The sequence below is a fragment of the Vidua chalybeata genome, chromosome 8 (assembly GCF_026979565.1).
Source record: "Vidua chalybeata isolate OUT-0048 chromosome 8, bVidCha1 merged haplotype, whole genome shotgun sequence".
In the NCBI taxonomy this organism is placed as follows: Eukaryota; Metazoa; Chordata; class Aves; order Passeriformes; family Viduidae; genus Vidua; species Vidua chalybeata.
This window is the reverse complement of record NC_071537.1, coordinates 23558967-23585294: the sequence shown is the minus strand read 5'-3', so window position 1 is coordinate 23585294 and position 26328 is coordinate 23558967. Positions and strand designations below refer to the sequence as shown.

At 37.0% G+C, this 26328-nt stretch overlaps 1 long non-coding RNA gene across 1 annotated transcript; it reads right to left on the bottom strand.

Moving 5' to 3' along the window:
* Positions 1–1367: 1367 nt before the first annotated feature.
* On the bottom strand, positions 1368–26328 carry LOC128791621 (uncharacterized). Its single transcript, XR_008432091.1, has 9 exons — positions 26130–26328; positions 17945–18091; positions 11083–11254; positions 10727–10918; positions 9883–10026; positions 9160–9253; positions 7968–8076; positions 2281–2389; positions 1368–1609 (listed from the first exon to the last, which is right to left on the bottom strand). It is a non-coding gene; the product is annotated as an uncharacterized LOC128791621 (long non-coding RNA).

The following is a 26328-nucleotide window of genomic DNA, read 5'->3' as shown; positions in this document are numbered from 1 at the left end:
CACAGGCTGGAATGCAAGAAACTGTTCTGTGTGGGGAACTTAATTTCACTTATCCTGGTTATGTTGCTCTGCAGCCATTAAACTGCTTCTTTTTCTTATAACCTTGCTGCTGTGTAGTACTGTAGTACAGTTCAAAACCACTGAGCTTACCATTACTGATGGCAGCCAAAGGAACTGCTGTACCTTGTTGTCTTGTGTTTTGTTAACTAAAAGAAGGATATTTTAATGAGAAAGAACATTAGCTTCCACTTTTGCTTGCTTGCTATAATACCTTCTATCTACATGCAGGGTGAAAGACTAGCTTTACAGGACCCACAACTTCCCATCTCTCCTTTTAGCAGTTCATGGCAAACAACCTGTGCCTGATGTAATGGGAAGAGAGCAGGACTCACTGATCATTTCCTCTCCCCTTGCCTTGTTCATATCATTGTATTCAGGCTCCTGCACACTCAAGTCATCCCAGCTCAGTATAGCACTTAATCTTATCAAATATATGCTTAAGTCCCACTGAAGTCCCTGAGAGTTTAGCATATGTTTGTATGCTTTGTTGCAAAGCAGACTGTCAGAGACTGCCTGTGCGCTCTTCATGGACAGATTGGCTCCAAATTGTTGCAAGCACTTTCATTAGTCAGTCTCTAAGACAAGCCTGCTTTTATCAAGTCGTCAGATTTTGCACAGAGGGTAAAGAAGAGAGGGTAGTTTTGAGAGAGAAGGAGAGCTGTTCCGTCCCTGTGCATGCAAACATCTCCCCAACAGCTGACAGAACTGCAGATGTGTTGTTTTGAGATGCCTGCTCTCTCTACAGCAGGCATGCTCCAGAGGAGATAATGGCTGCCATCCCACTGAGAGTGCTGTTATATGATCCTCTTTCAGTTATTTGAAATATGGACTTCACTCAGAGGATTGTAGGAATAGCTGCTCCAGCTGTTCTGGAGAGATAGAAAGCTGTCACAGGAGACATTGTTAGACTCTGCTAAAATCAGCGGCTGCACTAAAGATCTCACATAAACTCCTTAATGGTTTGTACCATTCAGTCAGGAGTCAAGGAGAAGTGAAATGTGGTCTGTGACTATAAGGCAGTTTGTATTCCATGCATCAAGGCTATGCTTGGATTTGGCAGACAGAATAGGAAAGACGCTAAACGGATCCTTTTATCAAGTGTCTGAGCAGTTACTTGATCTAAGAGGTTTGTATACCTGCAACCAGCAATGTAAATGTCTGAGACAAATTACAAGGCAGCAGTAGTGTTACAGTGAAGGATGAAAGTGCACACAGAAAGGCAAACAAGCAAAGCATTACAACAGCCACTTAATGGCAAACACATTTATTAACATCAAGCGTGATGTTTGTAGGTTTTCCCTGCCACAACCAGCTGCAGATGCCAGCTACTTAAAAAGATGAAACAGTGCAGTGAATAAAATTGAGGGATTTTTCTTTTTTTTTTTTTTTTCCCAATGTAGCCTGCCTGCATTCTTGGCAGAGGAAGCGGGCTCCTAGCTCTGCCTTCGAAGGAACAAAAGGCATGCTGGCACTCAGCGAGCAACTTGATTTCACAAGGCCTCCTGGGAAGGCTGTACGGGAGCATGGCTCTGTGTCTGGCAGCTGCATCCTTGAATAAAAAGAGGAGGAGGAAAAGGGCAGGAAGGAAAGAGCACACAAGGTCTCCATACCACACATGAGAAGCTTTTACACACAATCAGACATCCTTGCCCCAAAGTATTCAATAAAAGAAGTGTTCAAGGTGAACCACTATACTTACTACACACCACAGCAGCACATTTCACAGGCTACTGTTCTTTTATTAGAAGCATTTCTCTAAGGTTTTATTGCTACTCATAGATTGTAAGGGTTTGGGTTTTTTAAGTATAGGAAATAAAGCGAAGTAGAAGAACTAAATAAAAATTTGAAAATTCAAGATACTTTATAAAGCAAAAATAACATTCTTTCCTTTTACTTTTTGCTTTTACTCAAGAGAAATAAGTAGTCAAAATGCAGGTGGGAAACTGTCCTATTGCAGCAGAGTACATCAGTTTATTTCAGTTTAAGGCATTGACTAAAAATAGGTATTTTAATCATGCCAGTGGTATGACATGGACAGAAAACAGCTACAAAAATTAATGCATGACTCAGTGGAAATTCAGTCAGAGATAGAGATACTCATATTAGAACTGCATTACATCTGAAATGTAAGAGTATGAGATAAACCTGCCATATCTATGATACTGATTCTCATCAAGACCTTAATCTGGCTAAACAAGGTAGAAGTAAAGAATTACTCACTTCAGAACCTTAAAAATATTATGAAATTCAGTGTAGTTAGGACACTTTTCTTAAAAGGCAGAGTCAAGGTTCTTCTGTATTTCAAAGTCCTAGAAAACTTCTAGACAAACTAGAAAAAAAAGGAAGGCAAAATTAGTATTATCATGATAATACTAGTGTCTCAGCACATTTCCAGGATTGGTCTTTTCATTTAACTCCAGTGTATTTAGACTCATGCAGAGAATTAAATTAATCATTATGCAATGGAAATCAGGACAAGTTTCCTTAAGGGCATATTGACATTTCATCTCTTGTTCATTGGCACAGATGTAAACAGGAGCTGCAAAAGAGTGAGAATCTCTTCTCTTGCCTATTTCACATTCGTAAATCAAAGTAGGGCTTAATCTAATACTCCTGTTCTTTCAGCTGGAAAGAATGAGGGAGGGTATGCACTCCCTGAAAGTTAACTTCTGGCAGAGAGGCCAAAGAAAAAGAAGTGTTCAGTTCTTTAAGGAAGATGGTGATTCTAATAAAAATAAACATCTGGTTATCTGAAACCACTGTCAGAGAAAGTGTTTATTTTAACTATTAGCTGTACCTGGTGGATCAGATTAATTCTTCTTCCTACTCTGAATAGTACTTTTTTTAATCATAAGTAATTCTACTGACTGCAGAAGTCATAAGCAAGATTGTTGTGATTGTAAATTTCATACAATAGAGCCTTTAAAGAAAAAACCCTAAGCAAACAAACAAAAAACCCCACAACCCAACCTTCATTATGACCTGTTACTTGCATGCCAAATTCTTGCTCATTAGGAAGTGTTTGCTGTGTCAAATAAAAGTTGCTCCTATATTGCAAATGTTTCTGGGAGTTTATGAAAATGATGTACCTCAAATAAAACTGTATTGGATAGTCCACAATGGCCACCTCATTTCTTTGCTGGCCGATCACCTTGGGTTAGTAGTTTAAGTAGCTTACTCTCAGCAGAATCAAATAATCCTCTCTGATCATCCACTTTATATCTTAGTAGTGTTTTCTTATTCACCTTTAGCCCAGTTGATCTGAATAGTGGGGAATTTGATTCTCTTAACCTCTTTTAATGTTGTTTCTCTGAGTTTGCATGCAGTATCTTATTGCAGCACCTTACTCCAGCTTGTGTGTCTCTAGTGGTCCACTCTTCTGTCCCTCTTGGCAAGCCGTGCACAACACACTCTACAGCTCTGGAGCCCAGCTCCTTCTCACAGACAAACTGAACAACCACCTTTTATAACAGATATAGGATCCACAGCAACTGGCATATTTATTTCTAATCAACTTTTAAAATGGCATCATTCAGCTGTGCTTAACCACATTACTTAATTTGCAGTCTGTTTTGCTATTGACTTCTTATATCGTCTACAGATATAGGACATCACTCAATACAGCATTTTCTTTACCTAACACATTTATCTGCCAGCCAAAAAGCTGAGAAATTTAGTAAATATGTTTGTAAATTTAGGATTGCAGCTCTCTTATATATTAGTTAATAAGGCTATTTACTGAAAATATACAGAAATATACACACAGTATTTTCCAAAAAATCTCTGAAATAAAAATTAACATAAGGTACTAGAAAAATTAGCTTTGGTTTAAAAAAAAAAGAAAATGTCAAAACCAACTAATATATTTTTCCTTAAAGCAGACCCTAGATCTATGTCCAAATGCCTCTTATTTTCTATTCAGATGAGAGGAATTTTACAGTTCACTTTTTTGTGTGAAGACGGTTAATTCTTGATGACTTCTGAACAAAATAAAGGAAGATACATCTGAAAAGGTGAGGAAGTGGGAAATACTATATTTCCACTTAATTATTATTTATAGGACAGAAAGAATTATGGATTTGTCCAGTGAGGAAAGAAGAAACCGGAAAGAAAACAGAATGCTATTAGATATTTATCAGTTGAAACCCTGATAAAAGCATGAAAAGAGGTTGCTGTGAAACATTTCTACTCTTTCCAAAGTAAGTTTGAAGTGGACCTCACAAGTGGTACACAGGGTTTTCAGCTCCATCAATTCCCAACATCTGATATTAAGCATGGGAACCTCATTTTACACTGAAATCTGAGCACCTTTCTATCTCTCTTTGGAAGGAGGGACATCAAAAATGTGGCTTGACTATTCAAACTTGAGAGCTCAAATAGCAAAATAAAATTTTAAAAAAACCACTTAATGGTAACAGTCTTGTAAAGATGGTCCAAAAATTTTGCACAGATTTTGGTACACAGGTTTCTTCATATTTGAATGCCTGTTTTTCTCCAAGTTGAACTTTTTAAAGTACATTCTAGAAGAATAATTTTACTTATACTGCAACAGTAATCAGTGCTTCGTGCTTTAAAATATTTTTTTTTCCAAGAAGTAGCTTAGTTTAAAGAATTTAAACTGTTTGTGAACTCATTACCCACAAGTCATTGAGAGCTCAAGGACTGGTAAAAAAAGCCTCTATACATTTGGTAGAAAATATGCACATTCATACAGTAAGTGTTTAAATAGTCATTTAGCATGTGCATTCTACCCATTCTGACTGTTGTGTTTAGTGCATGATTTCCATATTCCTACTTTAGACAAGTAGAAAGCCTTAATCTGAACAAAAATAGAGACTCCAAATCAGAACAGGCCTTTATCAATCTCTACATTTCATCAAAATTAATATAAACACCCTTTGGTTAAGAAAAAAATGTGTTATGACTTATTAACCTCTTCAAAGAAAGACACAACACAAATTTCATAGGAACTGCTTGCTCATATCACTGAAAAGAAGAGCTGAGCAAACAAAACCTTTGCCTATAGGGACTAAGCTGTAGTTAAATATGTTTGGTTTAGAATTCACTTCTGTGAGAACTTCAGCCAAGTTGTTCAGTTTAAAGGGAATGATGGCTGTGAATGAAGTTAATATTTTCACAAAAGATGAAATTTGAAAGAGCCAATGTGTAAACCTGCTCTTATTAACAATTATATTCAATCAGGGGATTGTGTGTGCAGTCAATACAATTCAAATTGCTAATATAAGCAATGAATAGCAAGCACTCAAAGGACCACTGACAGAAAACACGTTGTCAGCAGTTCATTGCCTGAAATATCTTAACAACAAACATTTGCTGAGTAATTGCAATCAACAAATTTGTTGAAACACACCCAGTTGACAGACATTTTATCAACAGGAAAAAGAAAGATAAATGTGTGAAAAATCTTTGTAGTTCTTTCATTGATATTTGTGGTGCAACACCACAGATTTGGAATTTGGAAAATTACCACTGGCCCTCCTGCCTCTGCTGTGATAATGCTACTTCTAATGCTATTTACAGCATAGTTACAAGTTACACCCATACAGGTAAATAACCTGAGTCTTCAGATAAGACTTTGTACTGTAAGATTATCACAGACAACACTTGCTTTATTTGGTTATTCTCAAACTGTGTATGTACTTTAAAAAGAGTAATTGGGTCAGGTGAAACACTGGAGAGGGAGACTGCTCTGTTCCTGGAAACAGTGTGCTTGGAAAGCTAAAACAGCCTGTGAGAGGTGGCACAGAAAAAGCACAGGATCATTACAAAGCACAGGGATCCTGATGCTCACATGCAGAAGCAGAGAGTGTGCTGGAAGTCCCAAGGAGCAGATAATGACGCATCAGAGGGCAGCAGTTTCCAGGGGTAATTGGAATGTGTGTTGCCTTTCATGAAGTCACCATGGTGTATCCACAGAAGCATTTTAATAGCTCAAAAGTGCACTTTTAAAAAGTAAATTTCTCAATCTTTCACTATTTCATACTATGCCTTAATTCATATCACAAAACTCTTCTGGAACAAAAAATCTGGATTCCTTCTGAGTGAAATTACAGTGAAAAATAGTTTTACAGGAGCAAACCTTGTGTGCTTTGGGCACATCTAATCTAATGGGCATTCAGTCTTGAAAGGTATGTGGGTGGATGTCACTGTCTCGCCATCAAATATTTCACTCTACAAAAACACCCCTGTTGCCCTAAAGTACCTGTTAACATGGATGTACTTTGAGGTGATAGAAACCAAGCCAGGAAGTAAAGACACATATACACAGTCTTGATGAGATTACTATATAAACCCTGTATTCTGTCTCACATGGCCATTTCAAGGTTTTCTTGGTGTTAAGTAGCCCCTTTTAAAGTATAGTAAAATTTGGGCTTTTAAAATTTGGGCTTTTTTTGAATTTACAAGCCTTTTTTGTTCGGATAAAACAATCGTGTATAGTCAGATTTCAAGGTTAAGTTGACCACCATTCACAATAACATCTGAATGTTATTCTTTGAATGCACTTGCAATTTGGAAAGCACTTGCAACTGGAAATAATGTCCCACACAAACATTAGTAACAACAATGTTAATGTTTCCTACTGACTGGAAAATGAGAAACATAACTCCCCTTATGTAAAAAAGGCAAATAAGCAAGACCCAGGGAACTACAGCCCAGTCAGTCTCGCCTCAGTGCCTGGAAAAATCATGGTGCATGTCACAGTTTCCCCCTGGAAACTGTGCTAAGGCATATGTAAAGTAAGGAGGTCATTGATGAAAGTCAGCATAGCTTCAATAAGAGCAAATTGTGCCTGACAAATTTTTTGGCCATTTATGACAGGGTTACAGTCATGGTGGATGATAGAGAGTAACCGATATGTACCTGGACTTGTGCAAGGTATTTAGCAGTACACTACATGACATCCTTATCTCTACATTGGAGAGACATGGATTTGATGGATGGACCACTCAAGAGGTAAGGAATTGGCTGGATGGTCACACACAGAGTGAAGAAGCTTGAGTACAACAGCAGGCTGAGTGGTGCAGCTGGCACACCTGAGGGATGGAATACCTTCCAGAAGGACCCTGGCTGAAGAAATGGGCCCATGCAAACCTCATGAGTTCAATGAGCCCAAGCGCAAGGTCCTGCACCTGGGTTGGAGCAATCCTGAGCACAGGCTGGGCAGTGGGAGAAGCCCCGCTGAGAAGGACTTGGAGCACTGGTGGATGGAAGGCTGGAGATGACCTGGCAGTTTTCACTTGCAGCCCAGAAAGAGAGTCATATCCTGGGCTGCATCAATAGCCATGTGGCCAGCATGTTGAGGGAAGGGATTCCCCTCCTCTACTCTACTCCTGAGATCCTACCTGGAGCACTGCACCAGCTCTGGGGCTCCCAACATAAGAAGCACACAGACCTGTTGCAGTGAGTCCAGAGGTCACAAGGATGATCAGGGGGTTGCAGCATCTCTCCTATGAAGACAGACTGAGAGTTTAGGCTACTCAGATCTGGAAAGAGAAGGCTCCAGGAAGATCTTATAGCAGCCTTCTAGTACTAAATGAGGCCTATGGGAAGGCTGAAAAGGAACTTTTGGCAAAGCCATGTAGTGACAGGAAAAGGGGTAATGCTTTTAAACTGGCAGAGGACATATTTAGATTAGATATTGGGAAGAAAATCTTCATCGTGAGAGTGGTAATGTATCAGAACAGGTTGCCCAGAGAAGTCGCAGATGCCCAATCCCCAGAAGTGTTCAAGGGCAGGTTGGAAGATGACCCTGCCCATAGCAGGGGAGTTGGAAATAGATGGCTATGAAGGTCCCTTGTGACCCAGACCATGCCATGATAATTGCTATTGGAGCAGCATTCTAGCTCTTTTGTCACACCAAGGCTGGTGTTTGTTCTTGTACCTACCTATTTGCAGATGCCTTCCTGGTCATACGCATACACTGGTAGGTGACAAGCAGACTTATCTGGTCCATCGTTTCGAAGGTATTCCCAGCATTAAGCCATGCAGAGTAAGCTGCATGCCATAGGGAAATAATAAAAGGGGATTAAAATATTTTTTACATATTAATGTATAAACTAAATTCCCATAGACTTAATTCATTGCAGTACCCAGAAGTGGTATTTTTTTTACTTCCAAAATAGAGAATATTTATGTAGGTATATAGGTATGTTTGGGAAAAAGCAACAAGAATAAATAAAACTAAAGAAATCAGAGAAGACTTGGCATAAATAAGCCAATTACATAGACTCTTGAACTGAAATCTTTAATAATGCATAAAGTCAAACACAGACATGCAGCAGAGCTAATGCTTGCAAATGAGCAGGTCTACGATGCAGAAACATTTTCCCAAAGCAAGGCTAACATAAAGAGTACAGTATCTAAAAAGATCTCTCCAAAACCCACCCCAAACCAAATCATGAACTTAAAAAAAAAATTAATAAAATAAAGATATATAAAGAAGAAAATCTATTCAAATTGCATTTAGAAAAATTTCAACTGAAAAGAAACTGAAGCCTAGTGGAGACCAATATATCATAATAAACTGTCTGTAAATAAATTATCATGTTTCCTCACAGACCCCTTTGTCAATTTAAGATCTTTGCAGCCCATTCTCTCTATTGTAATCCAGCTAATTTCATTCAGTCACTAGGTATGCATGTGGTTAGTTCAGCTCACCAGGCATCCTGGGGACAGCCCCACTGTTCCACATTTCCTCCTAAATCTGAGTTGCCATAAGATGCTGGAATGAAAGCCCTAAGCACTAAAAATCACTCTACAATTGCAGGAAAGCTGAAATGGTGTAAATTCTTTCACACTAATACAGAAATGAAATCGAGTAAAAGACTGCAATTAGATGGCAAAGGGCAACTAGAACTCTCAATTCCACCCTAGTGCTCCTCCTAAGGCTACAGAGAGGTACAGAGGTTCCGTATGGATTGCATGTGGACAGGCATGGAGATGCTGCAAGGACACGCCATCCATAAGCCACATCTTGGTAGCTGCTTTGCACAGCACAGTGCAAGGAGACCTCCTCACACACTGATATCCTCCTAAATTCATCAAGGTGTCACATGCTTGCTGAGAACTGTGACTCACAGAATAAAACACAGAAACTGAATTATGCCACAGTTTCTGGAGAGTCAAAAAGTATGTTTTCCTCTTGTCTCATACTTTTACAGTGATGCGAACACTGGAAGAAAGATAAGAAAGTAAGTTGATACTCTTTGTATGGTGACAGTTCTATGACCATCTTCCCTGGCCGTTAGTAAATGGTTGATCTTATTGGCAATATTTAAAATTTATTACATAGAATTTCTTGCTTCACTAAATGTTTTAAAATACCATAAAAGAGCATCGTTTAAATACTAATTAATATGTTTGGGCATAAAATTTAGTTCCATCAAACCCAAAATCCCACTAAAAATGCTTCATTTTTTTCCTACATAATGTGTACGTTTGATAAAAATTAACCTTGGATCTGTTGAAATGAGTATTTCATTAATTTCAAGATATTTAACCATGGTTTCAAGTATTCCAAAGTTCTGAAACACTTTAGAAAATTCCTCTAACTTTTTAGAATGAAAATTTGAACTCTACTCACATTTTCTCATTTTTTTCCCCACATGAAACCATATTTGGTCAGAAAATGTGCCAAGCTTTAAGCAGAACATTATATATTCTATTACATCAAGGGGTAATTATTTTGTGACTAGTTTAATATCTCTCTTCAGGTCACACATGCAAAAGCTGTCGTCGTTTTACATATTTTACCTTTTGCTTTATTCATGAATAAGGAAGTAGGATATTATAGGACCTGACCTGTTGGTCAAACTTCCAATAGCAATTGCAAGCAATTATGGCAAGGTGAAATGTCACTGTGCACGGAACCCCTCCTTGTTACTCCATCTACAGATTGGGCAGAAACCGTCTTTGTTTTATAATGTAGTCTGAGAGAATTCCCACCTTAAACAATTTTTAAAAATTGTAAAAAAACCCCTGAATTCTGTCTACACTAGATTTTCACTGTTTGAAGAATATTTTTAAAATTATGTTATGTTTCCTAGGTGTATTTGCATCCGATAATTTTTGTCATGTGACTAATTTTAACCTGACCCTTGCATACCAAAAACACAGGACAGATTATTATTTTAAAATATGTACTGTACTGCTTATTTAATGATATAAACACTGGTAAAGTTTTGGCTAATCTGAAAAAAAAAATCATTGATGCTGTCTGAGAACACCAATTTCAATCTGCAAGTTTTACCAAAGTTCAGCCCAAAACTGAGTCACAAAGGTAATTACATATTACCAGTTATGAAGTCATGCACAGATTTTTCAAGTTTATTTTAATCTTTACACTATAAACCAATAGGAATGTAAAAATTATTAACTATCTTTATTTTTAAATATTGATTATTACCTAATAATTATCAAGTATTTGTCTCTATTTGTAATAAAATCCATATACTGATTTCCTTACAAATAGAAATAATAAGAAATGTAAAATAATCTATTGTGATATAAAATAATAAATGCCTCTTCAGGGATCCACAAATCCCTCCTGCAAAATTAATTACCCAATAACTGCAATTAAATTAAATCAAATACCAGCACCATAAAGCTAGTCAGCCCACAGAAAATAACTCAAACAGCTATCTACCTGTAAGGTCCATCCCCTGGGATGCATCCTGCAGGCTTTTTCTACAGACTGATGCATGACCAGATAGAAAAAATTCAGCCCATTTGGTACCAATGGGGCAGTCAGGTACAGAGAGTCAGATCTCTTCACAAAAAACACCCTTACAACTCCCACTAGCACTTCTTCATGGCAAAGATGATCCAAATTGGACACCTGTGGGGATTGAGGTTGTGACTGCAAGGCACCGGAAGGACAAAAATTCCTTTTGTAACAGGGTTTCAGTGTCTTAGGGCTCTTAATATCATAACCAAATCTTCATTCACATGTTTTACAATCATCAGTTTAAAAATTACCTTCATGGGGATCTTGATACCTACTAGTACCTGAAGCAGACCCAAGATCAGAAAGGTCAACACGCTCTAATGTCCTGTGCTGGAGTTATTCTCTGGCTAAAAGAAGCACCACAAAAGTCCTGAGGTGAGTGGCAGGAACCAATATGATGGCAAGGCCAAAAGCTGTCACCATCTCTCACTATAATCTGATGAACACCTTAAAGCATGGGGCAAGAATTAGACAAGCTATGACAGAAAGAATTCATGAGGACAAAAATAATTCTAAACTACAAAATACATAAAAGTTACAAAAGAGACATTTAGAAACAATGGAGGTTTTGAGGGGTAAGGTAAGGAGAAGAAAAAGATGTGGCAGGAAGGGAGAGAATGTAAGAGGGAAGACTAAGTGAAATGACACAGAGAATTTAAGAATTGTGCTGGGTGTGAAAAGCTAGAAAAAAAAATCCATTGTCAAGCCAAGACACGTAGCAGAGATGTAACCATTCTTATCTGTACTTGAGGGCATGAAATAATTCCTTTTTTAATTTTGCCTTTTTAATCCTGTCAATTGGAGCTGTCACTATGGATGTAATAGCAAGTATCCCAATCACAATATCAAAGACTCTTCACTGACACTCCTTGAAATAGCATTAATATCTGCTCACTGTGGGTACTACATTTAAATGTTCGTGTGCAGTGCTGTAGCTCCCCCTTAGTCAGGTATCAAGCTAATATTTCATGCTCTGCTTGTAAAATTATTAACAGCTGGCCTAACATTAGATCACTGGAGTGTGGTTTGCTAGAACAAGACACTGCTAATAAGACTATTTCCTACTCTGTCAAGTTATTACTGACTCTGTATTTCCAAATATCAAAATTGGCCTTTAAGCCTAAAGCAGGATTGAACTTTCCAAGAGCAACAGGCCTGAACTAAGATGTCAGGCTTAAATTTTAGGGAAAGATGAATTTAAAATCTGAGTTCATGAATTCCGCAAATGTTCTCAAAAAAAAACCCTAGGCTCAGTAAAATCCAGGTAGAAATGTTAGGTAAAATAGAAATATTGAAATCCAGGTAGAAATAGAGTAGATGAATTTGTGATGATCCCCACAAGATCCAATGTTTCACCATCTAGGTTAATGCTGTTTCAACCACCACCCTCAGACCCTTGCTCTCACTCTCTTTGGCATACAAAAGGGACAGGAAAATCTAAATACTACAAAGTCTCATACAGCAATACAGTAATTACTAAGTTCATGGACAGCTACATAAGAGAAAATGAAATCACAAGATATGCTGAGGTCAAGCAGGTACATAGAAAAGAGTAATTTTATACCTTAAAGCAGTGTGCTGCTTTAAAATGTTACAAGTTGCCTCTAAAAATGTAGATGATTAATACTGAATGTCTTGTGGACTCCTATCTGCTTTAAGGATGTAATATCTAATTGGTTCACTGGATAGCAGGCAATTCAGAGGGGATCCATTATATTTTCAGTATATATTAGAAATATACTAAAATAGATAACTAATTTACTGCTTACATGAAATATTTGTCTAGGTACATGATAAAGGGAAAGATAAAACATCACTCAGAAGCGAATTAAAGAAGTATATAGGAAGAGACAAAATAATATCTACTGAATTAATTTGGAAATTATTATTATTATTATAATTATTATTATTATTATTATTACTACTGTGGTATCATTAGATATTTAATAAAACTTCATTAATATTTGGTGTGTGCTGATAGCTTTCTGTAGGCTCCTAAATGGATGAAGTGCTTGTGACCTTCAGTCTGGATAAGGACTCCCTCCTTGGGAAGTGTAAAGCTGAGTGTATGCTTATACATGCAGTGAGATTGGAGTGGTTTTTTTTTTTTGTGGTCAAGTAATGTTCTTAAAAAGTTGAAGGCAGTGTAGTGCTTAAACCCTTATTTTCTTGAAAATGTACTGAATTTAAAATTTCCTTCATTACTTACAGGACAGGACTCAGGTATCAAGGGACTGATATCTTACACATTACAGAACCATAAGAAGCACCAGCAACAAAAGCAAAGAATAAAGCCTAAGAGGTGCAACTCTCATGAACCACTGCAACTGGGGAGGTGCACAAGTTAATCTGACAAGAAACATCATCTAACAGTGAATGAATTTGCATTCATTTACTAATTTGTAATGCATATTTCAAGTTGATTGACATAACTCCTAGTCAGGAAACTCAGTCCCTTGTTCATTGTAGTAGTACGATAGTGTTTAAAATAGCTTGGGTTAACACCTTGGTCTAGGTAAATCTAGAATTCCCTTAAAAGTAACAGAAACATCAAAAAACCCCAAATATAAAAATAAAAATCTAGGGATTTAACTATACAGAAATTAAAGACTTTCAGATTTTGAGAGCCTGCTCTGGGGAAAAAAGCCTCTAGATGTTGTGAATTATATAATAATTCTGAAATAGTAAAAATTTCATATTTACACACAGACTATTAAACAGTCATGCTGAAAGTAGCATAGCTGCTTTTCTGATAACATATTATTTTTGTTTCATTCATATTTAGTAAAGCTTTTCCACTTGGGCTAACATCCTTAATTTTGCAAAAACCACTGTGGAAACTTATGAGGTCAGGATCTGCATTTCACCTCTTCTCCAAAATACTTATTAATACTGAAATGTTGCACAACAAATTAAGAACTGACTGAGAAAGGCAATTGCCATCTGCTCTGTTGTAAAAATTACTTCTCTTTTTCATACACATCTACCACACACTTTGAGCTATTTCTAACAAGGCAGAGACCAAGACAGAAATGTGGGGATTTTGTGCTGGCTGAGTTCAGGGGGTGCTCAGGAGCTGCACCAAAATCCTTCATGTCTCTGCTCCCTGCTTTCCCCCCACTGCCTCATGTTCTGCACTCCTCCCCATTCCCAGACTTTGGCAACTCACCCTGAGCTCATTTCTTGGTTTTCTATGGAGGACAGAAACCATTATCATATAAATATTTAAATTGCCTTAGAGCAATGGAAGTAGTGCTACTTGCAGGTAGCTATGATGCTGAAAGATGCTAAGTGGGTGCTACCAACTACTTTTTATTTTCACCCAGGCCAGGAATGACCTAGGGTCTGCTGACCAGATAATAAGTTATCTGTTCCCCTACACTTCCCACTCTTTCTTAAGTTTTCACCAATAAAAAAGAAAAAAAATTAGCAAGGCACTTACCAATTGAGTGCAACTTTCCACATTATGAATTGATATCCAATGCAGGCTTTTGCATTGTTCAGCCAATTGCAAAAAATGTAAAACATGCACATAAGAGGGGAATTAGTCTTTTAAAAGAGCCAATGACTGCATTGGCTCCTTTAAAAGACTAATTCCCCTCTTGCATGGGAGATGATACTTGATCATTCTCTGGACATGGGAGAACACAACCTACAGAGCTTTGACTTGGTGACATGTTACACTACAATTTCTGCACTGCCAGCAGGTGCAGGACAGCTAAGTACATTAACTTTTGGCAGGAGATCTCTACAAACACCATCCTCCTAGTGTTGCCACTGATTTGTGTGGAACAAAGTTAACATCAGTTTTTAAGATTTCTATTTAGAGATGCTGAAAATCAGACCTAATGTTGTTTTCAGCTTTGCTCTTCTACAAGTTAAAACATTTACTCTGCTAAGGATGTCTGGATCTATACAAACACAGTTTTGTTGTATTATTGAATAAGGAGGCAGTGTTAACTGTATGCATAGTGTGTGTATAACAGTGTCCAAAAGGCATGAGTTAGCACCTGGGCCCAGATCCAAGACACAGACTGAAGTAAAGAGACTCCAGAAATTATATGATTATGTATCAAAGACATTTGAACAATATGCTTCTGATATTTTGTATTTCAATGCTTTAAATGTGAGGTGATAACATTTTTCAGGACCAAAAATCAAAGGACTTTTTGCCTGCCAAATGAGTTAACCTTGCTGTACATGTAAGGAAAGGTTTTGCAGCCCATGAATCCAAGCACATAAAATAGACTGAGAATACCACCATCAGCATAGATGCAAACATTAATAAAGGTAATTGGCTGAAAGGGATTTGCTTGGTGTTTAACTTCGTAGCTTATTGCGAATCTATTGTGAAACAAAATACTTGAATGTGTGTTTATTACTTATAGAAAGAATTTAATTTGATTATACAGTCCAATATTGTCATTGTTATCACCTAAATTAATTTACACAATAATCTGAAATTATAAAAGCAGAGATCTCTCTTAGAGGGAGTAGCCAGAGTTCTCTGTGAGGCAACAGATTTAACAAGAATCTGAAGAGAGAAAGCACACAAAAACAAAATATAATTTGTTGGGTTTAAATGTTAATTATCCTTCCTGTAGCCCCTCTACACAGAGTCCTTACTGAACGTAATAATCAATGTATTCTCTGTAGAAAACCACAGAAAACCATTCATAATCATGGATCAAGGTTTTATAGTAATATTTGGCCAATATAGTAATATTGGCCAAGATTTTGAAAAAATTTATTATCTTCTTACATATTTTTCACTGAATTTTGTTGCTGTTCTACTTCTGTGTCATTCTCCCGAGCAGCTAACAGCAATATAATATTTCTTCTTATGGCAAACAGAGTTCACACTGACTAGAAAGATGTTTCATGATGTGATGGAAATATTTTCATACATGTTTATCTCTAACAGCTTCAGAAACCATTAGCATACCAAAGATGACAGGATAAGGAGTACTTCTACAGCAGAACCTAGACTATTCAAGGATGGAAAGAGCAATTAAAAAATTAGGATATTCAATAAAGGAACACATTTAAACTTTCCCAGTGATTTCTCTGGTATCTTCAATTTTCTGGAATAAAGGACATTCCAAATCCAAAATTTACCTGTATAAAATTAATGTTTTGAATGTCCATTGCCTAGTTCTCATTAATTGAATGATATTTACCCAATTTAGTGACTTTTTTTTCAAATGGAATTTTCTTCACTTTGAGGTTCCAGGTCATGTCATATTAAAGTGTTCTGTTTTGGTTTTCCTGTTATTTTTTAGTTATAAGCATGACAGAGCCAAAAAGGTAAGTAGATATTCCCTATCAGCAGAGCTGTCCCAGTTTAATTTTTTCATAACTGTAAAAAACTCCTCCCATGCTGAACAGAACACTACAAGGAGGAGAATCCCTTTATTCTTTAGAACTAAATTAACAACACTGCAATTCAGTAAAATTTCTTCTCCTTACATTGACTGCATCTATAGAATGTGGTTTCTACATATTTCCAAAAAGATCCCCAGAGGACTGGCACTTGAAGCTTATGGCTAAAGATTGAACAATGAAACAGGTCAGCTTGTCCTAAGAAATCAGGTCATTCAGCTGCATTTCTTGTTATCATTTTGACAACAGGGGATGGGGGAACAGACGCAGTTGTAAGCCAGCTCTTTGGGAGAGCCACTTACAGAGCACAGGGAAATAGCAACACTTCTACTGTGACACCAAAGTTCATATTTAATACATGGTCCAGATACTATGGGTGCTGGTATCTCCTTTTTAAAAATGTATTTATGAGGAGAGCAAAGTTTAAAAGTAATTTCAGATTCATGATCCTGTATCTTGTTGCTTTTGTTTGGGTTTTTTGTTTGTTTTTTTCTGGAGGCAATGCACCCCTATTCACTATGGAGGACATTTTATTGCTGTGGATGTTTGCAGGAATAAATTGAACAATCACAAATTAAACAGTATCATATTTCTTTAGGCAATTTTTGATTGTGGTAAGATGCTCAAAGCTTGAAATGGAAATTCGTTCAGTACCTATACACTTTAAAAATATATACATACCCCTATGGTTACAGAATTTCCTTTGCTTAGTTATAAATTACAGGGGACATGCAAGATTTTCTCTGTGTGCACCCACAAATAATTCTTTGTCCATAAGGTCACAGAAGCTTTCCTGAGATGGGATAGTTCTGATATATTTTGTCAGTCTCCATCCACAGGTAGCCAGAAGTGAAGACACAGCCTCCAACTACACCCCTCCATCAATGTAAGCAACCATTGTGGAGAATGAATTGGAAGGATACTGAAGAGAATTACAGGGGTGCCTGACAGCTGCCATGTCCTCTGTGGATGCCAAGAGAGTAAGCAGCTTGGAAGTGAGTTTTTGATCCCCTAATAAGTAGAAATAGATGGAAATTGGAGAGCTTTTCAATTTGTTTGATTTTCATTCAGCTATCTTGAAAAGCTTCATTCAACTATCCTGGGTGTATCTTGAAAAAAAATTATTTTGAATGAAAGATCACTACTTGTTGGAACCTCTAATTTAACTTCTGCAGACAAGGAGCTTATGTACATGCACATAAATGTATGTACATCCATACACATTCACTTTCCAATGCTTTTCTAGTATCTTCCCTTTCTCTTGAAATAGTTAACTCATTTTATATTCAGAAAATGGGAAGAGTAGCAGTTCATGTAACTGTAAATGAGAGAAAATAGGTCTGTTTGACATGCTTTTCAATGAAATGCAATCAATGTATCTGAAAGGGTTTCCAAATCTCTAAACTAGCCAATAGAACAGAACATAACCATATGATACACACCTACTGATTCTGATTCTTAACTTACACCTACTTGACCACAAACAAGTCTAAGTGAGAACTGGGAAGTTATAAAAATTTTATCAGGACCCTGTATTGGCCTAGACACTGCAGCTTTTGCAAAAGGAACAAAACCAAGAAGCATAAGAAAGCAGGATCAAGCATGGGGTGAAGATCACCCCATAGCTGGTACCCAGCTCAAAGCCAGAAAATTCTAGGCAGGTGAAGATCAAAACACACGTGATGTGAGCAGCAAAGACTGTACATTTGTATGTAGATAGATGGGCTGGGTAGGTGGCCAGGAAGCTAAACTCACCTGAAGAGTGTGGGGCTGTGCACGTTATATTAAGAGAGGAGCAGCTGAGGCTGTTTGCTTCCTACTCTCTGGACAGCCAGGCGGCACTGTATTGCTCTGTGACCAGCAATGTGCAGTACTTTACTGCCACTCCACTCACAAATCTTCCTGAATAAAGAAAACCAAATTAATGATCGGTGAGTTAAGTCAGGTGTCTGCATTAAGGGTCACATACTTTTTGCCAGAAGGTCCTGAAAGGAAAAGCCACAATTTCATTAGCAGTTTTTCTTTGGTTTTGTTTTTGCTTTTATTTCTTTTTGTAAAGAATGGCCACATTTACCAAAATAAATATTTCACTGCAATTTAAGTAAGTAAATTAATGTTAATGTGAAAGAACCTGTCGAATTTTCTGCTGAGGTACTGATCTAAACCTTTACTGGAACAACATAGATGATTATCAGAACATTTACCCTGCTTTTTCTCTCTTTTAATTTTGCCAACCAACATTTTGTGCTGGTGTTTAAATAATAGGCTACATTTTAAAAAAAACGTTGATCTTGTCTGTTCCCAGATGAACTCAAAATTGGAAAAAACAAGCCAAATTCCAACTTGGAGAGAATCTAAAGTAAGTCTGCTTTAATAGTTAGCCTTTGACTGGAGTGCCAGGCCCTGAGATGTTTGCAGTCTTTAAGCTGACACCTAAAAATATGAAATTATGCTTAGCTGCCACCTATAATATGAAATTATGCTTAGCTACTGGAAAATATTTTTTCTCTCTGCTTCCCAAAGATGCAGAATCTATTGAAAATACACACTTCATTTACATCTGTACTACTTTGATACACCACTTCCTTTGATAGTAACTTGTTCTATATTGCATCGACCATCAGGCATTCAACACATATGTTGTTCATGAGGCACTACATTCCAGAGAATAAGAAGTAGTTGTACCATTATAACTCAGTTGGCATTCAGCAGTAACAATTGCATTCATTTCAACAAGCTTGTCTTTTAAAAATCTATTCTCCTCTATTCCCCTGGGAATTCAATATAATCATCGCTAGGTGCATACAGTATACAAAATACTCTTCAACTTAACTGTGAAATTCTAAACCCTACTTATAATAAAAAAAGGTGCAGAAAAACATCTGCAGGACAAAGTCTTCTTAATATCAGAAACACCCTGGTCAGAACATTTGGAAGATGCATTATCTAGATAAGCATTAACAGAAAGGTATATCAGGAAAATTTCACCCAAACTACCACATTTTATTAAACACAGGGGAAATTTTAAAGTCACCCCATTATTCTGATGGCTTTAGTGAGCCTGGTTTCTCTGGCTCGAATGTAACATAAAAGAGATCTGGCTTAACCCTAGCACTAAATAACGTGGAGAACTGCCTTAATGTCAGAGCCAGATTGAAAGAAATATTTTCATCTTGGCAGACTTCACAGAATCAGGAGTAGTGTCTTTTGATCAATGTCAGCCTAAATGCCAGCTGGTTGGCTAGCACTTGAAGACTGAGCTCCACATTAGATGCATTTTAACCTCACCCACACTTGCCACTTATTTAAAAGCCAGGGATCCCCCATGGAATTTTGGAATTGTGAAGTCTGTGACATCTGGACCACTGAAGGTTAAAAAAGACTATCCTAGGCATGCAGAATAGCTTGCAAGTGGAGAGAAAGAAAACAAAACTCTCCAGCAGATATGTTCACTCAGGATCTAAGAGAGATAATGATCACTCTTTGAGTGCAAAACAATAATGTGAAAAATATAAAAAGCAAAAGAATTTGAGATGACACTGATATTTTAAAGTGAGGAAAATGTGGTGTTCACAACCACAGTTTTAAATTATTGCACCCTAATTTTAAAACATAATTTCTATTGAAATATAAATGGGCACAAAAAAACAGCACAAGAATGTGGAGATTTCTCTAACTGACAAACAGAACAAACCCATCTTCATTAACACTTTATACTCTCCTCTCATCCATGCTTATTCTTGATCTACTGGGAAGACTGACAGACATCTTTCAATGTGTCAAGATAATTTCTTTACTGAATTGATTATAAGCTAAGCTATACCTGTTCAAAAGATACTGTCCAATTTTCTTCTGCATCCCTCTGGAATAAAAATTTTTAAACACAACTTCAGTTCACTATTTCCATTGTATCCAAGTTGTAAATATTTTCTGTTTCTATGTTGTTTTTTTTTTTTTTTCATCTTCTTTCTTTGGAAACAGTAGTTGCATACTTTAGGGCAGCATTTAAAATGTATCAAACAAATGGTCCCAATTGCTCATATGCTTGTTCAGCCATCAGTGCCAGGAACTGTTGAGACTATTTTGGATGCTCCATACAAGCCTATTGCTACAGACTTGTTTTTCTTAGTTCATCCTTTATATGGATTACAGATTCCTCATATCTTGAGAAAGTTTGAAAAGGTTTCAGGTTGAAAAATCTCTATAAATTGCTAAGGACAGTGTACAACTCTATGGATTAATTGTTGTTGGACATAATCTTTAACTTTCAGAGCACTCATACATCATTGATAGTCATCTATGGTTTCAGTGACTATTAGAATATACTTCAAGGAAATTCATACTGTGGAGCTTAAAATTTGTTCCTGTCAGCTCAAGAGCTTTTCTGCATTATGTCTTGCTTATTATTCATAAACAATTTAAGATCACAAAAACCAAGTTTTTGTCTGCTGTTTCAATAAATTATAATTCAACATTGCTGTTTCATTCCCTCTCTGCCAATAAATCTCCTAGAAAACTTGTGCAGAGTCTCTGTTGAAGTCAAGTAATGGTTAGAAGGAAAGAACTGTAGCTGCAGTAGCAGTACAGATGCCTAATTCTGAGCAGCTTGGTCCTCAGGTATTTGATTATAGCTTAGAGATAATTATGCCAGGAATCAGGATAGGATATTACATATTTTGTTTTAAAGAAATTTTAATCAACAAAAAAAAACTCCTATGAACAACTACACTGATAGCAGAAGAATGCATGATCTTATCACACAGTCTAAATTTTGGGCCTATCAAAAATCTCTCTTCTAAGTCATCCTAGATTATTTGGAATTACCTCTCATTGAGCCTGTTGATCAGAATTAATTAGATATACTAGATAGGAGTGAAACTGTAATAAGGAGAGTTTTGAAATAATGATCCATGTATTTAAAAAGTGTTAACACACTGATGGGCTAAAGTTTCCCTATGGTCCACATTGCCCTAACAAAAAGTCTGGATAAAGGCTGACAGCCAGGTCTCTCTGTGCTTAGGTAATTTTGCCCACTGAATTAACTGAGACCAATGATCGAAAATGTGAAAATATCAAGAACCTGTTGGGTCATTTGCCTCGCAGTTGCAGAGAGGAATTCCATAGCCAGGAAGAATCATCCCCCAGCTGCCTAGAGACATACCATTTCCAAGGGTACTCTCCCTTAAGGTAAGGCCAGGATATGCTGGAAAGGCTCTGGAAGAGCAATCTACACTTTGGCAACACTTACCCTAAACATCATTCTCAAGGGAGACATTGATATATTTTACTACAAAGCCAGCCTGGGATCCATCTATCATACGCTGTGAGAAAATAGAGAGGCAGGACCAAAATTTATAGCACACCACCCATGCAGACACACAATCCACCTTAGAAAAACACTTCAGAAACAGAGAAGAATCCAAGCCCCTTGGTATTTTCATAAAAGTACTGTGGTAACAGGTTGGAGAGGAAAAGGGCTTTTTATGATAGAGGTGAGCAAGGATGGTGCCTATTTAGGGCAATAAGGGCAGGTGCACTTAACAGTCCATGCACAATGCTTAAAATATGTCATCTCAATTACAACAATATTTGGATAAATCATTCTCAGTGAACATCCCTAGCTCTCCAACCTTAGCTTATTATTGTAAGCATAAAATAAAAGTAGATTTACTTTAAGTGAAATAGATTTAGCATCACATTAAAGTGTACTAAATCAGTTTGAGAAAAAAAACCACATTTCTCCCTTAACATCACGCATAGATTGCAGGCTCAAAGAGGAAAAAAAAGTTTTAAAAATGTGAAATACATTAAGAACCCATACTTCGCCTTACTGATGAACATGATCTGGTCCAGACCACAATGGTTCTTAGCAGAAACTTGAAATGCATCTTTGCCTATTATCATACAAATTCCCTTTGAATGCGAAATTATTTTAATCACAAGAAAGTCAATTTAGTATAGATTGATTTCCTGATAGTGGACTTAGTAGCTGAGTATTTATTTATTCCTCCTTCATGACTATTTGCTAAAGAGAAAAACTAATACCTAGTCAAGCATAATATTGCATACACATTTTAATCATTTTTTTTGGCCTATAAATTCTACCCAGTACACCTTGGGCTAGTTGCAGAACTGTGTCAGAAAGAGAGGAAGACCATTCTCCCCAGCCCTGTTTCTCCTCCATCACCCACTTAGATCTTGGACCTGCAGGCCAAATTTGTAGGGGCAAGTCTACTTTGTGTCCTTCTCCATCAGGATTGCTAAGCTTGCTGAAGGGTGGAAAGCAGGCTTGCAATGAGGACACACTTGCTCTAATTCCACTTTTATAGAAACAAGAAACTAGTTGTGCTGAAATTGTAGAGATTATAAACATTGTGTTCTATATTGTGCCTTCAGATTTCAAGCAGATGGCTCAGTTTATTCAGCAGATGTCTGGGTAGCATGATCCATTCCAGTGTTTGGCTACAAATAAACTGACGAGGTTGACCAACTCTAAAGGAATTCATGAAAACTTCTCATGTTCAGAATAGTTCTCAACAGGAATATTTATATATTACTATCTTTTCCATGTAAAAACATATATATATATTTATTACTGCCTCCATTCATGATCTCATAGCTTTTTAGACATGTATTAGCTTTCCTCTTCCAGAACAAAGTGCCATCATCTTTGAAAGTCTCAGCTGCAAAATGTAGGAGTGAAAATTATGCTATGAATTTTTTATGATAATATCCTATTTGGTGTAAAGTTCAAAGGTTTATAAATATTCAAAGATAGGTAGGATTCTGTGGAATGTATTTCTTGGTTATATTCAGATCTGATAAAAAAACATTTGTGACATGAACTAGAAACAATTTTCAAAATGTGTTGTATTAATTCCCTGCTCATAATGGTAGATAAGAACATGGGACAAGAACTTTTCAAGTCTGTGTACTTGTAACTTTTACTTTTGAATAAAGTCCTCTGTAGGACTGCTAGAAGATTAATATTTTCTTTTTATGACTGAGCTGAGAGCTACAAAAGAATAGACACTGCCAGTAACCAGGAGTTAAGCATGCAAAGAGAATGGAAACAGAACTTCAGAACCAAGTCAGCAGAGCTCTGCTGACAGCAAATTTTCTACCACGTAAACATCTAGTCAGTCATCTAAAAATTTCTTTCAGTGGCAGAAGTAGCATCTAAAGAAGGAATTATGAATTTCAACAAGATTAAGATAAATGGTGTTTATATTTTTATCATCATAATAACAACAGTAATTAAAAAACATTTCCTAGATGTTTTAGAACTACTTTTATTCCAAGAATCTAAAGCTTGGGAATGTATTGATTGATACTTGACCTTTTTGTGCACACATTTGCTTTTGCCAACTTCCTTACATGGTTGTATTTTAGATTTTGATATAAACACAAAATATTTAGTTCAACCTCTGATATAACAATTACAATTTGTAAATAACTTCGTTTTAGAGCATTTATAATTCATAGCATTGGATGCAGCTAGAATACAAATGCAAATATTTTAGAGAATGTATATTTTAAAATGTTTAAAATTAAGCATATTCTTAAGTTTGTCAATGAACTGTTCCTTATAGCTGTCATATATTTCACTTGTAGAGGAATTAGAGCTTGGGGGATAGGAAATGGAAATCCTTACAATATAAAAAACATTACTTGCAATACAACTTTATATGTTATTGCATTTATGGATCACTCATCCCCAAAGAAACTTGAAAATAGAAATGAGCTAATAGATACAATGGCCGCACCTACAAATGTGTTACAGGTTTACAAGAATCCCACACAAAACCTAGGAATTACCCTCCTGAAACTGATACCAGTTATAATAAAACACATATGCAAAATTCTCTGCAGGCTAAATAGCACCTAAAATTTCAGATATTTTACTCTGATGAAACCTCAGAAAACCCTGTTTCAGGACCATGCTAATGCAGGCAGATTGCTTCTGGGCTCATATTGTGTTTCTGCAAGATTTGTGCTGTGATTTCATACAAACCTGGGCTTCTGCACTGCATTGCATTGCACAATGAGCACACACTAAAGCAATTTTACAGCCAAGTCAACCAGGTACCTATGGATTAACAGGCACTTAAGCAACGAGGAACAATTTATATGCAAATTGTTTTTGACCAGGGACTCTTAACTGCAGCTCAGGTGAAAATGAAGTATGTGAATCCCTTTCTTGAATCCAGAACTCTATGTCTTATGCTTTTCAGATCTACCTGTAGTGCACTGCAAAGCGACAATGTAGTGCCATAAAAAGCAGAAGAGAAAACTATTTTGCAGTAGAGAAATACTGCAGTGAGCTTGAAAGTGAATCAAATAAAATAAAAAAAAAAAAAGAAGAAGAAAAAGAAGCAAAAACAAGTGAGAAGTATAAGTCTGAGAAAGCTGCTGCAAAGCAAAACAACATGAGTGAATTACAGTTTGCCAAAGTAGCTTAAAGCAGCCTTAAGGAAGCAAAAGTCTGTCAGTGAGAGAGAAATGAAACTCCGATTGTCAAGTTTCAAGCTCTAGGGCTGTCACCAAAAGGAACACAAGTTGTTACAACACAGAGACATTCTTAACTCGAGCTACATTACAGTCTTGCTTTTCAGTTACAAGGTGTTTCATTCTGTTGCACAGGGGCTCATTTCTAAATACCAGAGGAGTACTTCTGTACAGCTTGCTAGTTTGACTTGTGATCAGACTTTTAGCCATGAGCTACTGTCTCAGCTCTCATCCTTGCCTCCTTGCTTTAAATTAACTCCTTAATTGCCACTGTACTCAAGTCAAAGCACCTTGGAGGGTACAAATTCTCTGTCTGAAAATGCCTTAACTCATCATTGCAAGATGAGAAAGATCTCAGGCATGCCCTGAGTAACATTCCTGTGCAGTTTTTAACTTTCAGCGCATAATTATGTGAGTCTTCCTGTCATGGCACAGACCATACCAGGACACAACAAATTTCATCCCCTCTTGAGAAGTACTTGGAGGATGCCACTATTGTTAAAGCCTGAGCCTGAAGTGAGGTAGCCCCAGCAGGAAAATGAAAATAAAATAAAATATAAACATAGCTAATGATTTTCACAGTCACGTCTTGAACACTTGCTATTCGAAGAATTCTGTTCCATCTGATCTTTCAATCAAGCTGTGAAGTCCAGCTTTGCAGCCATTCCCACTTCACCAGTATCATACCACAGGCAGGGGGTTCTCCTTTCACCCTGTGGGAGTTTTCACTTTCACTGGGATAACATGAGGGCTTGTGTAGTCCTCAAGGTCACTGAGGTGTCTAAAAGGACAGACAGGAATCTGGAGGGATTTACCAGCAGCCTGGCAATCAGTGATTTTGGTGCAGGTCAGACTACTAGATGGTTCTGAAAATCCCAGTTCAAGCCTGTTTCCAGCTGTAGGCACCTAAATCTCTTTAAAATAGGATTGCATGAGAGTCACTATAAGGTCATTTAAGGAGATAAAGTAAGCTTTAAGTGGCATATGGCTATAAAGACAACAAAAACAGCTGTGAAATGATAACAGCTTTGGACATGAACTACAACAGTTAGGATGTTTTTAAACTGCCCTTTTAGATAAGATAGAGATTAATAAAACAACAGCAATAAACACCATTGAAAAGTTCTCTTTTAAGTAGAAATCTGTGACCAGAATTTAAAAAGTCACAAGAATTAACTTTTTTTTCAAAATAACTAATTGCACACTATTTTTCTTTTATTTAGATGTTACTAAAGAAATTGTTTGGATTGAATTTTAAAGTAAGCATCAAATCACGAGTTGGACAAAGAAACTGCTGATGAGGTTGTAATCTATGTTCAGGAAAAACAGCTCTGGTTATCCAATAGTTCTCAAAGTCAGTAAAGTCTTTGGGTTTTACAAATAATATACAGTGAAGTCTGGACAAAACCTGGGGTTCCAGAGTACTTCTCACCATCTCCAGGAGCCATTCCTCAGCTTTTCCTCTTGGAATGATGACTCCTACTACTGTTCAAGAATTCCCTTCCCTACCTTCCCTATCTCAGCAGCCTTTTCTCTCCACACACTCTGGACTCCTTGGCAAGCAGGGAGAGGGAATACTTAGAGCAGAGCTGGCTCTCATGCAGAGGAGGAGTGAGATGGAGGAGTGGGCA